The following is a 21480-nucleotide window of genomic DNA, read 5'->3' as shown; positions in this document are numbered from 1 at the left end:
ACTTAGACAGGATGAGGGATAAAGATTGGAGGCGTTTGAGATGTGGGTCTGGAGAAAAAATGGAGAAGGTGAAGTGGACGTACAGGAATGGGAAGAGGAACGATGAATTACCGGAAATGGTGGACTAGGAGATGAAACTTCTACCTGAGTATGGAGGAGACGGAAGGCATGGATGGAGTGAGTACTGATCGGGGAGGTGATATTGAAAAAATTGCTAGAGGGTAGAATGTTGGGCAAACGAGGAGAGGAAGCAAGAGAATAGGATTTGTAGAATACTTACTAAATACTCCATGGAAACCTTCCTTAATCGGTAAAAGACTTTTAATAATAATTTGTTGAAATGTAAAGCGACGTGTAGTCGTCGCGGCGTGAGCTAGGTCGGGTGTTCAATTCATTAAAACTGGCCTCAATTTCAATATCAATGGGATTTGCTTCGAATCAACATTAAAGGACGCCACCGCACAATAACTACATGGGGACAATAATTTTTTTTTGGGTTCCAGTCTGCTGATGAACATACGTTCAGCTCCACTGATTGATTCATGAGAATAAAAAAATCTATATTAAAAGAGACACTTCTTATTCTGCGTACTTTCTAACGAAACGTCAGTATTGCTAAAGATAGTTCACATTATATAGAAGAGGGTAGGTGTACTTGAGTAAATGTATTTTAAAGTGAAAGCAGCTATACGATAAACCCTCCACTTTGTCTCAACCAAGGAAACAAAGACATTTAGCATTCGGTGATGGGAGCTGGACCGCTTTGTCCTTTCTGGTAAATGGGCTAGCTACCGTATAAGATTTGATTCCGTGACCTTCCGTAGTTGGAGACCTAATGTTCCACTAAGGAGATGGGCGAAAGGATAAAGTCATTGTTTGAGACTAAAGTAGGCCAATCGATCCATGGCATCTGGTTCAAATCAGGAGACGAGCTTGGGAAAGACTGCTTTTAATGGTAATAGATAATGCACGTGGTCATGAAGGACATGGCACTGTTCAGGGGGACATTCACCATACCAAAAATAAGATACAGCAAAGGCATTTATATAGAATTTACCAAATAGACTAGACTAAAAACTGCCAGTGCAAAAAAATGTCTATGATTAGTGACCTCCTGATGGGTGTAAATGAGATATAGCCGAATCTTACCGCTGCAATTTTCAACATACCAACACATTTCATATCTTAATTATAGTCTCGCAAAAATTATCAATTATTCCAGCTAATTAAAAAAACTAGCCAGCTATTACTATGTAATTGCCAATAATACGGACCCTAAAATACTAAAAATAATTCGTCTTCTTCATTTAAAGATTTGATACCTTAATTTCAAATGCAATAAGGCGCGTGCATTGTTTTGTTTTGGTTCTCAGTCTGATGATAAAAATACTTTAAGCTTCATTCACTGATTCATGTGAATTCAAAAAATCGACTCGAGTAAAAGAGTCAATTTTTATCCTGCGTACTTTCCTACGAAACGTCTGTCTTGCCCAAGATGGTACACATATCCCAAAGACAGATCGCCTTAAATATATACTCACAAGGCATGGACAATCAGATCATAAGGCCGGAAATCTATTCACTCCACTTCCCGATTCTGCTTTTGGTTACCTGTAAAGAGACAAAAATACTTATGTAGGAACAAGTTTCAGCGCTCCCAAGGAACAACGAAGAGACATGAAATGGACCTTGGGTAAATAATAAATGTCATGGAATTTCAAAGGAGTTCATTAAAAAAAATAACGCCAAAACTTCCTCAAATTATAAGTTTCATTCGACTGCGAAGTGTAATTCTCTGAAAAACGTGAGATGGAGAAATATGAGAGGTTTTCCACACTGGAAGGTCTCAAATGACTTCAACGTGGTTTAGCACGGTGGAGTGGGGGGAGAAGTGCTAAGAACACCAACACAAAGTCATCGACAAAGAAGCCTCGGGCGATCATGCCTTCGGGAAACAGCTGCTTTGAAGGCTGACCAGGAATTATACGAGGGAATAGGGTAGTTTCCTTCATCAAAGAAAACGAAAGGCATTGATTGCGATTCGTTACCCACCATTAGTGTATTCATAATACACAAATTATTTGGTTTTTGAAATACCGGTTTAGACGAATGGCAAGGGTCAAATTTTATCCTCATTTGAAAACGGCCAGATTGGCGCCCATGCGATTCCACTCCGCATGACGTCACAGGGACCTAGTTTCTACACGAGAGGATAGGAGTTATGCATCGTCTGAGGTTACCAATGCAAGCATGAGGCACAGAGCTCAGGGAAACATGTCTTAATAATCACCTATTAAAACTGGCTAATGTCGGAAAGTTTTCTTCGTTTGATAAGGTATTAATAAACCTTTTTTAAGCCAAGCGCTACCGTTCAGCAAGGTACTCAGCTATCCGCTAGCATCCTGCGACGTATCAGAGCTAAGCCTCGCCTCAAGGTCATCTCACCGGGCGGGAGGGGGAACCAGAAATACGACGTACGGAGATATTTCCCGACATTCATACTTAAGCGTCGCGTTTTCGCGCGCTTGAAAATTTTCACTTTTCATTTAATCGCGAAAAATAGATGTTGTCATTTAAAAATCTAAAAGCGCGAAATACGTACTCCAGGAGTAATAATCTTTCGATTAAGGCAATAAAAAAATAATAGGAAACCACCCTATTGTTTCGGGATGAAACTCTCCCATAGTACGCCGGAAAAAAATCATAAGAAAGCTTCAGAGAGAAAAATCGAGTTGTCAAGGTGGCTGGAACTTTTTCTAAAAAAAATTGTACAGATTCGGATGATATTTCTTGTACTATATCATTCATGACGTCCTAAGATTAAAAAAAATACAAAATGCAAGGTTAGTTTTATCGATGTTTAATGCAGCCATTACAGGTAGTCTTACGGAGAGTGACACAATTTACTGCATTATTCCACAACAAAAATTTAGATTTCCTTCTTTGATACATTACTTTGGATTCCATTGCTGGGTAATTATTAATGGTAATTAATAATAACGGTGGTATTAATGGTAATCAATAAAAATGGTAATTATGCGTGCCAGATATTATATGAAAGCGGTATTTTTCGGACGCTTATACATAAGAGCTTTCAGTGAACCCATTACCGCTACAAGCACCTTAATACACATCCCTCAACTCTCGACAGCTTCCTCATGTTTCCCCTCGTCTTCAAGGATATAGCAGATGAGAAAATACAGTAGAATAAGTTCAGTTTTTGTGAGTGCAAAGGCTTAATTTGTTTTGCTTTTGACTTTGCAGAGCGGTTTGCGCAAAGGCGTGCAGACGATAACCATTACAGCTGGTGATAAATTTTTATTAACTCTCTCTCTCTCTCCGACTAATATTTTTCCAGGACAAAGGTAAATACTAGGTAAATACAGTGAATAAAAGTGAAGTGCAAGGATTAGCGGAAGAAATGATGATAAATACACCTGAGACCACCTTTACTACCCATTATTGACGTCATAGGCTATTGAATCCCACGTTCCACGGAGACTGATGTAATGGTTCATGGTAAAATAATGCTCGTAATCTCGTCGTTCAATGCGAAGGTTATTACTTTCCATTGGCAGCTCATATCGTGATACTTAGAAAGAATTCCGTCATTTTCATTTTTTTTTGCCCGCATGCCCTCATGGGGGATTAATATATCCTTTAATCACCCACAACAGCACCACTAGCGATCGTTAAGAAGTGACAGCCACGCTCATTATACTTGATCCATTAGGCAGGAAAGGATTTGATTGCTTTCCGCCTTCAAATCGAGACTTCCTAGCATTCAAAGCACTCCATATGACACTGTTCAAGAACGAATATGAAAATATGTAGTCCAGAGTGACCTCTAGCGATTAGATAAAAGTATCTAGGACTAATTTTCTCCAAAAAATGAAGTCCTCTAGTCATACAGTAGTTCGTTTTTTAAAATACAGCAACCTTCAAGTATACCTTCGAAATATAACCTACGTAACTGTCGATGGATGAATCTTTTTAATTACGCAATTAATAGCTAAAAAGAGCTTACTTTTCATGGTTTGATATCTATTAATATTCACTACAATTGAGATGAAACGTTGATAATTAGTTGTTTGCCGATATATAATGACTATATTGATGTCAATAGTTCCACATAGTTTGAGCAAATGGAAATCAATGACGAGACTATATTTTTTGAAAGTTACAAAATTTAACATCCCTCAAAGTAATATAGCAACACATAATATATTTGAATAAACCTAATTATAGGTTAAAAAAAAAACTGAAAGATGAAATTCGACCCGCGGTGATGTTAATCCATTTCTTAAAAAATATGTCATTTTCAGCCTTTTAACCTTTATAGTGCCAATTTCTATGGGGTAAAAGAAGTTTCTCAGTTAAGGTCACATGGGCATTCAGAATTAACGAGAATTTGATGAGAATAACGTTCATTTGGTGCCTTCCAAAACTCTGTCATTTATCTTAGTACCACGGATGGAAGATATTCTCATTATTTAATGCAGTTTAATATTCCACTCGTCAATTGAGAGTATAAATTCACCTTTTCATGGAATTAGAGCGAGATTCTTTTGTGAATATGTAGTATTGACTACGAGATATTTCAATTTACAACTGCTACTTCCAGCCATTAACATTCCTTGAGAGTCCGATTATTATCTTTATCTTTTTCTTGCATCTTTTGGAGAGCCCTAACGAAACCCGACTCAAAAGTCCGAATACCACGGCGAGTTTTAGCGTAGGTAAAAATTACCAAAACTTTTTACGAAGGGCTAAGGTTTGATTCGTGCCTCTCGCAGCTTTTTTTCCAACGCTTTGGAGATCTAAAATAAAATCCACACTTTTTCGACTTTCACAAAAGATCTGCCCCGACCTTCATCGCGGACGTCCATACGTGACTTAATTCGCCGGAGGAATTTTCTCTCTGCCTCCTGGAAAGTTTCTGTTTTCAAATCTGGGTGTCCACAGGTCTGTTTGTCTAAAAGGTCGTCTAACACCGAACGCAATGCTACGCGAGAGTAAACAATGTTAGTTACGTGTCTGAATCTTCCCAACGCATATGACGCTGCATGTTCAATTCCTGAAGAAGATCATGATCCAGTGAGAGACATTAATTAAGTTTTCCAGAGGATTGAGAAGGTTTTTCCTCAAAATCCTCATGAAAACTTATTGATTGGTACCATAAATTTTTCATTCGACGTTTGAAAACTCCGCTGCAATAATTGCAATTGAAACCAATCGGATAGCTGAGAAATATTTCTTTCGTAGTTTCAATCAATTACTCTCTAAATCGAAGCCTTTAAAAATCCTGTTGTAAACCTCTCCATGGCATTCATGGATATGACGATCATCCAGAAACTTTCAGAAACCTCTTGAAATCTACTGCTGCTAGTAACCAACCCCTTTTAAGGAGGCAAAACAGAAAAAGTCCAGTAACGCTCTAAGAAATCTCTATAAAACCCCTATCTGCTACAAGTTGTTTTTCAAAAAACCTCTCCGATCTATGAATAGAGACTTTCAGAAACCTCTTGAAATCTGCTGCTTATCGTCAGGGTCTCTATACCCTACATTTATGGGCATCGGTTGGCAAGTAATTTTTCCTGAGAGGTGACGATTTCAATGTAGGAAAAAATCGTAATCATTTGGACAACGAGGTGGAACAATCAGTGAAGCCCAGCTTAATTTAAATTTTCGCTTCGCCGAGGATTTTTGCCGATTACCCAGTTCAATTTACCAACAACGTAATACTGAGCGAAGAAACAAGTATTAAACCTAGATAAAAGATGAATCAGATGTTATCATTGCGAGTAAAAATATGCCTAAAATGTGCCTTCAAAAATCACATTGTTCATGAGAGGAATGGTATAATCTTTTTTATTTTATTTTATTCACAAACCACCTTACACGCCCGGATACAGCTCTTATTGGCCATTTTACACCGGGGTGTTCAACAAATGTAACAAGTAAACGTACACAAACGACCATGCCCTGGACCGGGGAAACCTACCCAGGCGGGACTCGAACCCGCGACCTCTTGTTTGGCAGGCGAGAACGTTAACCCGCCGCCACCGAGGCCGGCCGTTTTGAAAGAGGATGTAAGTACACCCTAGATTTGATCTGCATTGGATTGTACATGGTGCTCAGGGAATAACAGAGACGTTCCCTCATCTTGCTACTTAGGTATCATGGTATATTTTTCTTCGGTTGAGAGAGCACCTGAATTACAAACGCACGTGGAGATCGAACAGTCACCAGGCTAATTGAACGTCGAGGGTAAATAAGTCGTCCGCTTGGCGGAACATTTTCATTACACATCTCTTGATCCACTTGTCGAACAGTTCACTTTCCGTTCACCAATCACGCCGCGGGTCAACGTGAGAGCGATTGAAATTATGTAGGAAAAAAACACGATGGACATGCGCACCCATGGACAGAGGTAGGCATACAGAGATACAGAAGGAAAGGCACAGTTGATTGATGGAGGAGATATCCAATGGAGCGTTCCTCAAGACACTGCCAAGGCTACTTTGTCGCTCACCATCAATTGAAAAAAATGATAACATCAACGTTATTCAAGAGGTCATGCAAACGTAGGCTTCCAATCAAAAAGACATAAGTAACAACAGTACATTCAGCCTGCCAGTTTTTTTCCTAATACCACTGAGAATCCACACACAAAACACGTCAATGAAGAATTAATTATTTCGCAAGCTCTCTGCTGCCTGAGAACACGGAAATCGCCAGAGGTTAGAAGCCCACGTAATTCAAGACGACGCAACGGTGGTGATTTCTCAATTTTCGCCTCCTGCGATTATCTATAATATCCCATAATTATCTTTTCCTAAGCTGCAAGAGAAGATAGTGAAGCTTACGTGGTCCTAAAGTTGACTTCGCGATATATTCCACGTGCTTTCAACTTTATTCGCGTAGGAAATGAACATAAGAAGGAAGAAGAAGAATGTTAAAATAATAATTTCTACTCGTTCGGCCGATTAAGCCTTGTCGAGATGGAAAAAGCCACATGAAAATACGATTTCGACAACATTACGATATGACGAGCACCCACTACTAAGAACACTTTCTTCATGGCACGACATCATATTCATTGGGCCAAGTAAGATGGATGGTTTGAAGTCTAAAGCCTCACGTGGAATAAGACGGACAAATGCAGAAAAAAATTACCAGCCTGTAATTCAAGAAACTAGCTCCCTTGCCCAGAGGATAAAACGATTTCGACAGGCTCACGATGTGATTCGCACCATCAATAAAGAACCCTTTCTTGATGGAAAGGCATTATCTTCATTTGGTCAAGTTAGAAAATGGTTTTGAAGTCCACAGCCTCACGTAGAATGAGACGAACAAATGCAGAAAAAATAACCAGTCTGTATTTCAAGAAACTTGTTCCGTCACCCTGCACTTTGTTTTTCGATTCACTTTTGTTTCTTTTCCGAGTTCGAAGTGGGTTGCGGCCGACATGACGACGTCGGGATCCCATTTCTTATTTTGGGACAGTAAGTACCTACGCCATCTATATCAACTCCTTGGAGAAAACATGTCTCCAGCGGCGTAGTTTCGCCAATTCACTTTTTGTTTTTGCTTCAAATGCAGCGATGCCACAACAGTTTGACAGCTAAAACCATAATTCATCCGTTCCAGAGGATTTGCGCTGTAAACCTTGAACTCATAACTTCTTTACCATTCCAAGCCCGCGAAAGGATACGTATCGGTTACACACAATGGCCTTCTTCGTAAATTTATGGACCCGAGTGCGACAGAAGATGTTCTACGTCATGGGTTTTGAGTTTCAAACAAATTGCATCACCTCTCACCTCCATTCCCCTCGAAGAAAATGAAATCTACAACTGATATGAGTAATAACTTCAGATTTTAGTCCAAATTCAACATTAAAAATGAATTTCATTAGGGAACTAGTACGTTGAAGGAACGAGCACAGTACTGGATAAGTGGTTCAAATCACTTAAGTCAAGGTACTCGATGCTATTATGCCGATTATCGTAACTCATTCATTGCCCATGGTCGTAACTCAACTGTGGGAAAATTCTTATTCTTCGGGAGACAGTAAAATCCACTCAGCGGATCACCGTATCAATGTTATTGTTAGCACAATATCAGTAAACATAACATAATATTATTCCTACTTACATCGTATAATATAGTATTTAAAATCAAGAATTAAAAACTAGTTATAATAAAACATAGGTAAAATAAAGTAATTGATTTCCGAATTAATTTAGTAGTTGTATCATGACGATCAGCCAATTATAACAGCCATAAAATAGACTTCTCTTTCTGAAAAAGAGGTTTCCATCAGTTGTATAAAATCATCGTTGGATATCACAACTTTACTCTATAATGTCAGCATATCCAGTTTTAATTATAATTCTATAAACATGCATTAAGCATGAAACCTATAAGCTGCAAGGTAAATGTTCTAATTAATACCACATGAAGTGCCCTGTTAAAAAGAATTCTTAATGTCTTCTGGAAGCAGATTATCCCGCAAAAATGGAATCGTAAAACTCACTCAGTGGGATAATAGGAATTAGTCTGACATACAAATCTATGAAATAACCCCAATTTCAAGTCCAATTTTGATATAAGTTCGCTAGGCTTCTGATCGGCCAAAAATTCACGGATAAGCAGAGAAGAACTTTGAGGGGATTTTGTAGCATGAAACACAAAAAATTGCGTTAAATTAATTAATGCGTTAGGGTTCTGTTCGGCCAAACATTCTTGTGTAAGCAACGAAGAACTTTGACGGGGGTTTGAAGTAGAAAACACAATAAATCGCGTAAAATTTGGCTAATGCCTGCGCTTTTTTCCATTTTTGCGATATGGAATTAGCGTATGATCCTGGAACGGCCAAAATTTTGGACAGCAGTTCTGGTTGCCGGGAAACTTCAAGGAAACGCAACACGCGCACGGAAATCCACCCCGAATTGGCACACCTGTGGATTGTTGGGAGACTCTTATGGGTCGAGTTGAGACGAAAGGGCGAGGTTCCGTGACCTTGACCGCCTTTTTTTTCCTCGGACGCCCCTAGTCGGGAAAACTTTCGCTGTTCGACCGCCACCGCTATTATATTTAAGTAGCTCCAACTATTCCGCACCCTTATTAGACTCTTATCCACGTCACAAACTCCGAGGAAAAAAAGAGGAAAAAAGTTGCTGGCTCGGCGGAAGTACGTAAGTGTGCTCAACAGCCTATGCTCATGGGACCAAGAATGAAATGGCAAAATCCGATATCACGTGTTGGATCTGTTGTGTCTGATTAGATCAGCTGATTAAGACGACAGCGTCTGTTTTAATGCTGTTTACCTCAGTTGTAAATTTATTTCGTTACATTCGTTTCGTTACATTCGTTTAAATTTCGTTACAATCACGTCGAAAGAAAAACATCAGGATTGAAATATGACCCATTTATAAGTCCTTTCTTTACTAGTTCTTCCCATTGCCCGTAATAATACCGAAGTTGGATGGTTTCATTGCTGTCCTCGGCTTTCGGTTAATGTACAACCATCACGCGAGCTCTTGTATTTACTATCTCCATGGAAAATGGTGTCGAAGTTTACTTCATGACACCATTTTTGTATGCGGCTCAATCATGAGGAGACCAAATACAATACCAGTTCCTTCCATCTCAGTAGTCTTATTCAAATTTTACCTTTGTTGACGCAAATGGCAAGGAGCGAGGATAAAAACGTTTGAGAACAAGCAAAATGTGATTTTTGGCTCAAAACAAAACAAAATAACATAAAACAAAATAAAATAATTTAAATCTACAATGCTTCCTACCACGTTAGCGATGGATTAATCTCTAATGCATTTGGGTTCCACCGGGTAGTCTAAACTTCATTGCATGTAAAAAACAAATAGGCGTGTCAACTCATTTATTATCCACGAGGCTGTATTTATATCCAGACGAAATATGAACGTTTCAAATCAGAGGATTAACAGTCGCTATTTAATAGTGACAACGAAAACTCTCGTGAACAAAATCTGAGAGCTTGATACCAATTATACATTGTACCAATAGTGTACACATGGAAGACTACGTGAAAATGGGATGCAACTTTTGTTCGTATGGTCTTTGGAGGAGGCGACCGACAGCTGAGGTCATTTGCGCCATGAGGGAAGGGTAGGTGAGGAAGGGTGGAGAGACACCCGGCGCCTGCATTAGCCTGCTCTTAACGAACTTCTGAAAATTCTCTGCCGCTGCCGGGATTTGAACCCGGGCCCACCGGGTGGGAAGCCAACACTCTAGCCACCACACCAACCCTATCCCCCACTTTTGTTTGTGTAGTTGTAAAAGTGCTATCTCAGGGAATGATATAATAATATTTTTTAAATAAAAGAATACGAGTAAGAAAGATAACATTCTTGCCACCAATTTAATAGCACCCTCGAACCGCTAAAAACGACCACCTCCTGCACCATAAGCAATATCCGCCACCGATTTGTGTCTCCACAAGTAGGTCCTTTGCAGTAACTTTCACACGTAAGAAGCAACGAGGACGCTCCACTTGAGATTTCCTTTTCTAGAAAACCACGAGAGTTCCCTCCACTTTTTTAGTTGATTATCACTTATATATCTTTTTAATTGGAGATGGTGGCGATACCAAGAAAAGTACATACCTACCTACGAAAGAAAGTATGGGAAGTTGGGAGAAAAGGAATTTATTATTAAGGTATTGGCCCCTGTCAATGATTCCGAAGGCCTAAAAGTGATTTAAAATAACATGCAAAATTAATAAATTAAAAATAAAGCAACTATTTAGAAAGAAGACGGGGGTAGGAGACGAAGAATTATTAAAAAAAAGTTTTAGTAATATGGAAGATGAAATTTGGCCTTTTTCGCGCAACACATGGGACAGATTAGGCTAAAAAGCAATGACTATCCAATTAGTCTACGCTTTTACTCGGATAATAACCTGTGAGTGAATTGATTCACGAGTATGATATTAAAATTGGGAATGTTTGTATTCTGGAGAACCTAACCTCAGTGACTTCATCTTCGCCGGCAAGTTGTCCCCTTAATGACATTCATTTAGAAATGCCATCGTAAAAGACGGAAGAAAACACTTTATGCGACAGATTAGCTTTATCCGTAATTGCTACAATAAATGACTCACAAAGGAAGACGCCGAGATTGTGAAGAAGAAAAGAAACTTGTAAGAGGTGGAGCGGAACGGGCTAGGGTAAAAAGTTTCTCTCGATCAAAGTATCGCGAAGGGACTTGGAAGTGGGAGGAGGGGGCTGGAATGGGTGCTTGCTGATCAAATAGCCTCAAGCAGGAAGACATGGGAGAATGGGAAGGGTAGACGAACAATAATGTGCCGAAAAAAAATATCAGGGACAAGGAGAGGAGCCAAGGCTAGCTTGTTCTTCAAAAATCCCTTCCCTTCCACCGAACGCCCAAGTCCCTCACGCCGTCAGACAATTCCTTTTTTTTCTACAGACACTCACACACACCCATGCGTATTTTGGCGGGACGAATTTCGCGTTTAGATCAATTTATTTTTGTTTTGGTTCCCCCCGCAGCACGCCGGTTATATCCTAGGAGAAGAAAATGATGGGGGGGACACCTACTATTTTCTAATAGGCGAGGGATATTCGAGAGAGGAAGGAAGAATCTTAGGAGTTTGAGGGGAGGGGAATAAGCGAGGACGGCTGGGGCGGAAGGGGAGGTTCCCAAGGGCGGCGAGAGTGAAGCGGGGTGAGGAGGCACTGGAGTGCGGGATAATGTCCACGACTCAAGAACAAAAGCTCACGTCATGTTTAGAAGACAACCGAAAGAGTGGAGAACTTAAGACGAATTCTTCAAGAATATGGATAAAATAAAAAAAAGATTGACAACATCGGCAATGCTTTTCGTAATATCGGATGAATCATTCCAAAGTTGATCAGTTTTTAGATCATTTGAATACATTTACGGTTGTGAAAGGGTCACTGAAATACTACATAAATGAACCAATCTACTCTAATGCTATATGATTTCTCCTCCATGTCTATGACTACAAAAAAGGATAAATGGATGGTAAGTAAATGGAACGAGGAATGCTTAGATATAACGAGGAAAGGACAGTGCTGGAGGAGATGAGGCGATATGGCAGGGTGCGAATTCAGCGAGCAGTAAGAGAAGATGAGGTACCGAAAATCATGTTTGAGGAAATGTTAATTCTTAGTAATATTACTAAGAATTAAATGGTTACTTAATACTAATTAAAAGGTTAATAATTAGTGAGGAAGACGGTAAAAGAGAACAGCATATTTAAAGAGTGGGTGCTGGCTAGACTTTTTATAAATGACTGTAGAAGTGCCTGACAAGTGAAATTGTCACGCAATTATAATATCTAAGTCTAATCTCTTAAGCACTTAACAACTCAAGAAGCTCTCTTTAGCACTCAAGAAGCAGAGTGAATGGAAACTTACTTTTTAATTGATTTTGTACTGTTGTTGGAAAAAGCGTTTTTCTTAATATTCCATTATTTCATCCTTTTTTTCTATTTTTAGTGCTGAATCATGTAATCGAGTAAAACCACAGCTATGCTAAAATATTCTGCCAAAGAAATAATAAATAACGTCATCTATTAGCATTATTTTGAACTATTTTCCATGTGGGAATTTAGTTACTTGGTTTACCATGAAAAAGTGATGGACTCCTATTTCGATATATTAAAGCTAAAATATACATTCTGCGATTAAGATACGCATTTTTCGGTATTATTTTAAGAAATCTTTTTTTTCCAATAACTCAGAGCCTAATAATTAGGAGCGCTTTCAACAAATGCATGCAAAGTATAAATTAAAATATTGGGAATAAGACACGGTATGAGACTGGGAGCAAGAAGAAGAAAGACAAATTAAAGTCCGAGAAACAAATTAAATACAGTTTCGAAATGACTGCCTTAACGCCTCTTATACTCTTGCAGCAGGATACGTGAATGCCTCTAGATAGATGCGCCCATACACATTTGACTCGTTATCGCATCCTTGACCCAGACAATCAGATAGACCGTCCTTCCGCGTTGAATGGGCCTTTATTTCCTGATAAATCTCGGTTTTCAATGATTACCCCCAGCCAGCAGTCACGTCTCTTCATTTCCGTATTTCCACGGCACAGTATATCACCAAATTGCACAAATTGCCGGTGCGATTAATTTTGCCGTTAAATCACCGGTGAAAAATCTTTAAGCAGTTTGTCCTCAATTACGTATTCAATGCTGAAAATAAATCAAGTAAAGATTCTCAATTATTTCATCTTTTTTTCTCCAGAAATTAGACCCGATGACCTTGTTTTATAATGACGATCAGACCGATGCGTCGCAGACGGCTATAGATCGTCGTTTTCCATACGCAGCACGGTACGGTACATGTGTAATAAAACTGTAAAAAGCATTTCTAGCGCATCGTTTTTCCAAGTTAAAAAAATCTTCAACGAACTAACACGTGCAATTTTTAATACGTACCAGAAAAAAATACGATGCGGAAGTTCTTAAAACACCAAGTCACTCACCATAGATTTTGGAGTTGGGTAATTTCAATGGAAAACTTAAAGATTTGAACATGTAAAAGCGCACTCTTGAATTTATGTTCATGTCAGTCGGATTTAACCTAACAGGGTCATTAGCTTATAAATCCGCTGATACAACGATTAACAAGACTGGAATTTGATTTAATGCTTGGTCGCGCATTTTTTGCAGATTAGGCGATTACGAGCTCTCGCAGCTCAGAGCTCTAAATCTTAGTCAACAGTCGGCAGTGGCCTGCTAATCTCAACAAGATAAGCAGGTGGAATTAAAATACCGCAGAAATTAATACCCATTAGTGCATAGCGTCCGATATATCGGACGTGTATATTTTATTTTTTTATGGGCTCCAGTTGACTTGCGCTACATTTTAATTACAATTTAATGCTGTATTAAGTTCAAATGGATGTCTGTCTTCATCCCCCCGCTTATATTTTAGTTGATTCATTGAATTTATCGACTAGAGAAGTATTTTTGTGAGACATGGCACACGTCCGATATATCGGACGCTATGCACTAATGGGTTAAAGGTCAAAAGACTGCTAACTGCGACATTCTTCAACAAGGGACCACCACATAATATTTAGTACCTTTATAAAACGATAAAATGTAGGATTTCGTAAAATTACTCTGTAATAAGTGGATAAAAAAGGGAAAAATCAAGATATAATGAGCCGTATAGGGAACGAGCAACAGTTTCCTCTCTCGTACTACGTTTTACAGTCTCCTTAATGCACATATGTAATTCGTATACCACATTTTATACTGAAGTCTACTAACTGCACACACCTTATCCGTGTGAGTTATCCGTCATGCACTAACGCAATATTCAATGTTACCGCCAAAAAATAGACTGTTAGAAATTTTCACTTACGGTGAAGGATTTGCACGACCAAAAATGTGAAACTTATTTACGCCCTTCGGCAACCATTTCCAACAGAACTGTGATGCAAAACATATCTACGAAATACATTCATGGAATAATATCCAGTTTTTAGAGCACAATCATAGAAACAGGAATACATAAATCTAACGAATGCCATTGCTTCACTCATGCTTAACATGCTCTCCTGAGTATAGAGACAGACAGCCTTCGAAATTCCGGTGGCCTGTTTCAATTGTAACAGACGGGGAACTAAAAAACATTCTTCCTCAAATCAAAAGGTTTGGAAAACCCAAAATCTTTCATAGTTGTATTTTTCAACCATTTATACAATCTACATGCAACTATGAGCCCTTGAAAAACACAGTCTAAACAAAAGGCACACTTTCGAATTGAAAATATCAACATTTTTAGATATGAACTGAAAATAATTAATCGAAAAAGTTATTAAAAAAAAAAACATGAAAAAGAAATGAAATATATTTCTAAAACCAAAAATAGCTGTGATGAAAGATCAGGTATAGACAATTTAAGATATAAAAGAATTATGATTTAATTAATCAAAATTGACAGGTAGCCATGCTTCTTATTAGGAACCTTATTACCATCAATAAAAATTAAAAAATATCATTCCAAAAAAGGTATGTCAACATTTAAACCTCCTCTTTTTTGTGAATTTAAAACTGAATATTTATTTTCTAAAGCATACAATTGTAAAAACATTATGATAACTTTAGTTGGTTTGCGTAACAAAATTATACACTCACTTTTATTTAAACCCTGGATTAAGATTTACAAATAAACCGAAACTTCGGCGAAAATTTCATTTTAATTTTCAAAGACCTACACACTATATTTAATATTAAATATAGGTGTGATGAAAAGGATATAATCTATCAAAATCAATGGGTTTTGGGGAAAACCCGAGTCAAGACTTTAAAATGGCCAAAGTTTCCTCTCCTATGCAGGATGCCTCTAAACAACATAGGAAAAGGGATGATTTTCCTTGAGAAGATCTCCGGCATAAGAGAGGAAACGCAGGCCATTTTAAAGTCTTGATGTGGGTTACCCAAAAAATCCATTAATACTGATATAAACAGATAGCAAAAGTTTTAGTAATTTGCCAAAAAACAATCCTTCATACTTATTTTCTGAAATCAATTCATGTGCATGCACGACCACTCAAATAATATCTATTATATCGCGGGATTCGGGTGGCCGTGATGAACCACAATTGATCACATTTGCGAAGGTGAGAGGAGGAATACATTTGAATTCAAATGATAAGTATTATAGGGAGAGAGAGGGAGAAAGGGCAGGGAATACAACCTCCATTGCCATATCCTTGACCCGTGCCCCCCGTGAGAAAGAAGCGAACTTCAGGGAAGATGAAGATGTCGGGCTAACTGCTCGAGGTTCATTTTTTTCCAACCGCAAATGGGGGAGAGATGCAAAGACGGAGACGAGCTGAGTTCTTGCATTCCGCCAAGGTCAGTGGGCTGCGGTGAGGGCCAATAAATTCAATTCAGTCAAGTAAATGGGATGAGGCATTGGAAACGGAACTGAACCACGGGGGTGGAAGAAGAATAAAAAAAAAGCATTACGACAGTTCGTCTCGTGTCGTGACTCTTAAAACCCGCTGAGAGAGCGTTAAAAAATTGCTATTGATTAACGCCAGCTGTGCAAAACTAATTTCCGACAGCTATTTTTTTTCTCTCCTCACGGCTACATTAAAAGTATCTGGTACGAGTCTCAAGTACAAAATGTTTCGAAAAAGTAAGGAGTCATTCTTGGGAGAAAGTGGTCAGGAGAATACGGGGGGGGGGGGGGGGGGGGGGGGGGGGGAGAGCGTATTAAGGTCATTCGTATCGTGCGATTTTTAAGGACGACCATTTCTCTGGTTGGTTATGTGCTACACGCATGAAAAAAGTGGGAGTGAGGAACGATGGAGTAGGTTTTCTTTCCTGACATAAGGCCACTCGACCAATTCCACCTTCTGCTAAGGAGGCGGGAATCGTTCGCTCATAGTAATGCAACCCTAAGATTGGTACATTGCAGGCCAACATTTCTCCCTTTCCTAAGAAAATATACCTATTCAGTTCACAGACAATATATTATTCCATGTGTCCTTCTCCATCTGCCCCAAGCACGTATCTTTTGTGCTTCCTCTAGATATTTCTGCAACTAGGCAGGGACGCAGCTAGGAATCAAGGTTAGGGTGGGGGGGGGGTTCGGTGTAACTAATACCGGGGTGTGTGGGGGTGTGGAATACCCACCAGGATAAGCAGTAGGTGCGAGATTAATAAATTGCTTCGGAATTTTAAGGTAAATGGTTGAAAATGGTGAGTTTTACGGCTTTCTGAGGGATTTTTTTATTAATCCTTATCCTATTCTATTTGTAACATCAATCCAATTAAGTAAAATGGATTTAACTTAAAATTTCTCTGAGCTCTGGGGGGGGGGGGTTATCCCCCAAAAACCCTCCTCGCTGCGCCACTGCACCTAGATTCCACACCAGTGGCGGACCAATGGGAGGCCTAAGGGGGCTATAGCCCATTGGGTATCCAATTTACACTAGATAGTTTGGTAATTTTTTACCGATCCCCACTAATGCTGGAATTTTTAACCCCAATTAGCCCCCAACCCCTTGTCCCTATCCTGGATCCGCCACTGTTCCTCACCAATTACTTCACTATTATCGGAAAGAGGAAACTGAAGAATTTGGTGGACAAGACAACCCATAAGACAAAAATTATGTGAGAAATATAACGGAGTGAAAAACTGACGGACAAGACCTTCGAAGAAGACCTAAAGATAAAGATAAGACGGATAAGACCTTCGAAGAAGATTTTTTGACACATAATAAAGGATGTAAGGAAGAACAAACGTTAGGGAACTGAAAGAAATAAAAGAAATGGCTTAGCCAATTTTTATCTACTGAAAGAAATGGCTTAGCCAATGGAGATGTTGACGCTGCAGTACCAATCCTACGCATTTTAGCTCATTGTCAGTGAAATGATTATATTTCTCAAGAAATTACCGGCATGACATAACCACGGGCTCCTTCTCCGGCGCACCACCCTCTATATTTCCCTTTATTCTTCCATTATTCGGTGCACCTCGTTTCTCATGGCCTAAGTGATTACCTCCTGGCTTGAAAAATGACGAAGAAGCCATTCACACCATACCTATTGAAAAGTACCCGTTCATAGAGCACGAATAATATTTTTTCTCCCAAGAGAACAATAAATCATTCAGAATAAGTGAATCAGCGTCGATTTACTCCAGCTTCACTAGCAGAATCAGCTTAAACAAACTGACTACGCTCTGAAGGATCCTTACTCATGGAGGTGTTAGGTAATCTATTAGTTGGTTTCCATACAAAGGAATGCAGAAGTCGTAATTAGACCAATATAGGTACTAACTGATCTGGAAGTTCAACTTGCATATATTAGAGACCATTAGTAGTTGAAGACCTGCTTTCATAAGGAATCTGCCGGCCCAGACTAAAATCCACATTTCCTTATATTAGGATAAATTTGTAGGAATTTTAGGTAATGAATAATTATTACTTGCCCATAAGGAATAATCTGTAGTCAGTTACTAATGTTGCATTATTATATTTAGTATACAATACATTTAATATGTGTTTCCTCCATTGAGTTGAAATCGCATAAAACCGCTATCCGGGTGGAGGGAGGATGAAATATTTATTAATTACAAAGAATCACCGAAGTAAATAGCATTGTGATCTGAACAAGTAAATAGCATTGTGATCTGAACAAGCTATTTCATTTGGATTATTTTTCCCTATCATAGTACGTCGGAACCTATTATTGGAAACATTTATATTTATTTCCATAGGGCAGAAAAAGTTAAAGACGATACTGATGGTAGCCGGCTTTGACACTAATTTTAAGAGTTAGTATGCTGTAAAAAAGGTTAAAAACGTAGAATGTGTGAATAATTTTTCTTGACTTACGCAAGACTTGAGGAGAATGCAACGAATTTTAATACAAAATGTACCAAAAAAATCAATATAAGAGGTAGCAATAAAATCAATATAAAAAAAATAAGAAAAAAAAAATAGGCTGGGATGAATCAATGAACTTCGATGATGAAAAAGAACTCCGGTATGCCAGTGAGTCAAGTTTCTCTTCAGACGAGACACGTAGCAGAGCTTCCCCGTACTAGCTCTTGGCATGCGACCGCGCAGATCAGAGACTGAGGGAGAGGAATTCCTTTCATATATCAGGATGGATGTGTGTGAGGAATGAAAATGACTCAGGTGGACACGGCGTTTCGTGGAATCGAAGTGGCGGACCATCCGATGACCATATTTTCCAACGGAAAAAAATCGGCTCATCATGGCTCATACCATCTATGCCTGATACGTCGAATTAAGCAGCCAGTTTTCATTGTCAGTATATTCCAAATGAAATCCGTCTAGAAAGACGAAGATGAATAAATGCACCAACCTACTTTTTAACAAACAAAATATATTGTCAATCAAATTTGTTGCAATATGCATTTTCTCAAATATAATTGCTGCGTTGGCCACTAGGAGCTCTCTGCTCGCTGATAATATGACTTATAATAGTAAATAATAAATGACAGACTGTGAACTTGAAAACTGATGCACAACTGCTTTCTGAATTCCAGAATTATCATCAATTTTTTCAACAAAATTCCATCAATAGAGGCAGGTATTTAATAGACTTCTAAAATGACCTGTAAATGCTATGCGAATGTGAATTCTAAAATATTTGACTTTTAGCAAATAACCTCTGATCAATTAATAATTTTACATTAATATAGTTGATATATGTTACCTTCATTAAATTGAAAACGCAAAAAAACCGCAATCTGGATGAAGATAGGATGAAATATTTTTATAACTCCAAAGGATCATAGCAGGTAATAATTATAAATTGGCTATCAGGGAGTAAGTAAAATTAATGCCCATAAGAAAAAGTCAAACAATTACAAAATATACGAAGCTGAGAGACATAGCTCCCATTTGCAACCTCAGGGAACATGGGTATTATTCATTAACACTAAACCTTCTCGTCCCTGGTTTTAGAGTCACGACCATAAAACACCTACCCGAATATGTTGACTCATGTTAAATTTCAATACATCTCGTCAACACCTTGTGGGCGGAAAGAAGCCCTGATGAATTTCAGAAAGGAAAACGACATGACAGGCATAAATGAAACTTCGGCACGTCAAATCGATTTCCATTAGCCCCCTCATCACCGCATGATTCATCAACATACTTTGCCATCTTTAATTTTCGGCGCCTTACGCCAGTGCATTACGAAATAATCTCCCTCATTGGGTGACAGGACCTCCAGAAATGCCCAAGCATATCCTCAGGTGTGGATGTGCCTTGAACGCTGACCATGGGCGGGAATAGCGAAAACGCCTCGCGAGACGCACTCGAGGTCGTGTTCTCTGGGCCATGGAGAGTCTTAATCGTCGACGAATATTAAGGGGAAAAAATAGCGTGGGGATAGAGGACTCTTAAAAGCTCTACCATGGGTCCGGCAACCCTGACCTAGACTGTAAAAAAATATATCCGAAACGTTGATTGTGGCTTGAAGGCATAACGTGGGGATCAGCGTGAAATATTGCGACGGGACAACACTGGCTTTCCTATTCTCTCCGCTGATGGTTAGAAGTGATGCAATACAGGGGCGTATATAGATACTTATTTTTGTGGGCTCTCCTTTATATTCCCTCCTCTGTATGCTTCTGAAAATAAACGATATTAGTACTGCTCTCACGAGCAAGATTCAACTTTTCGCAGTATCTGCTGGTAAAAATGTCAACACATAAAAAAAAATCTGGTAAAAGGACCGTTTGCTGTACTTTGCGATCGGAAAAATTGAAGAATTATATTGACTTTATAATTTTAGCAATAGTACTTATATATTGGAAGAGTGGCTGCCATAAAAAATTAATAGCAATCATCCCCCAAAAATTAAGTGTTGTTCAGGATACCACAACACGTAAACAGAGAAAATTTTTGATGTAAGAAGACAATATGTAATCGAATGAATCTTTGCTTTTTCACCCCCAGCCTAATATATTACCTATATAAGTCTTGGAAAAGGCAATTACCACTGCCATAAGCATGTGTCACTTAGTAGTCACTTATTCGCGTTGTGCCAAAACACATGAGGCTCACTCAACCACATAATCCATGGATAAGCCAACGGAACGGAGTGGATTAATTTTTAAGAATCAAAATAGGTTTGGAAATTGTCTGAAAAAAAAACATTAGAGCAGTAATTCCACTTCTGTCGAAGACATATTGCTGTAGACGCTTCATTAATTCTACCTGGCATTGCGAAATAGCACGCAGAAATTAGATTGAAGGTTTCCACAACGCGACAATAATTATAAGCAGGTGTGAAGGCGTTCATGTGCGATTCCGACTTCCGCGTGGCAGAGAAACAAATTATTTCCGTTCTTGGAGGTGTTGATTCCCTTAGAGTTACGAAGGGATTCAATGCAATCACTCAAGCGGGAAATGGCTCTCAAATGAGGTTGCTGAAAGCGGAAGGAAAACTTTAGCCATCGAGAGTTTTGATTTTTGGCATGAAAACCTCGTAAAATAGCTTTTCGACAGAAAAACTTAAGGCATCTCGCGCCTCGTAATAATGAGGAAGGCACTTTCTAACCATTTACACTTGAACGAGAATTAGCAAATTGAAAGGGCATAGAAGGGAAAGTTTTAAACTCCTAGCCAAAAACTATACCTATATAGGTAGGTATCATATAATTTTTTTTTACTTGAAACTGCCCATCTACAAAAACACTTTTCTATCGCGATCATTTTGCTTTTTTCATGTGGCACGTCATGGCACCTGAAAGGGATGTTATTTTACAGTATTCTCGTGTCTAAAAACCAGTTTTTCGCTTCCAAACGATTTGTTTCCATCAACAAGGCACATCCGAAGCTGGGAAAAACTCCATCCATGCAAAAAAACACAACTCGAGTACTTGGTGATTTCACGGGGGCCTTCAGTACCAATAAGGTTTA

The 21480-nt window shown here is 38.8% G+C and overlaps 1 protein-coding gene across 2 annotated transcripts in view; it reads right to left on the bottom strand.

Moving 5' to 3' along the window:
- LOC124156313 overlaps positions 1–21480 on the bottom strand; it is a 224297-nt gene that overhangs the window by 158274 nt on the left and 44543 nt on the right. The window lies entirely within an intron of this gene.

Source organism: Ischnura elegans, chromosome 3 (assembly GCF_921293095.1).
Source record: "Ischnura elegans chromosome 3, ioIscEleg1.1, whole genome shotgun sequence".
Taxonomy (NCBI): domain Eukaryota; kingdom Metazoa; phylum Arthropoda; class Insecta; order Odonata; family Coenagrionidae; genus Ischnura; species Ischnura elegans.
Note: the sequence above shows the minus strand (reverse complement) of the source record. Positions and strands in the feature narration are given on the sequence as shown.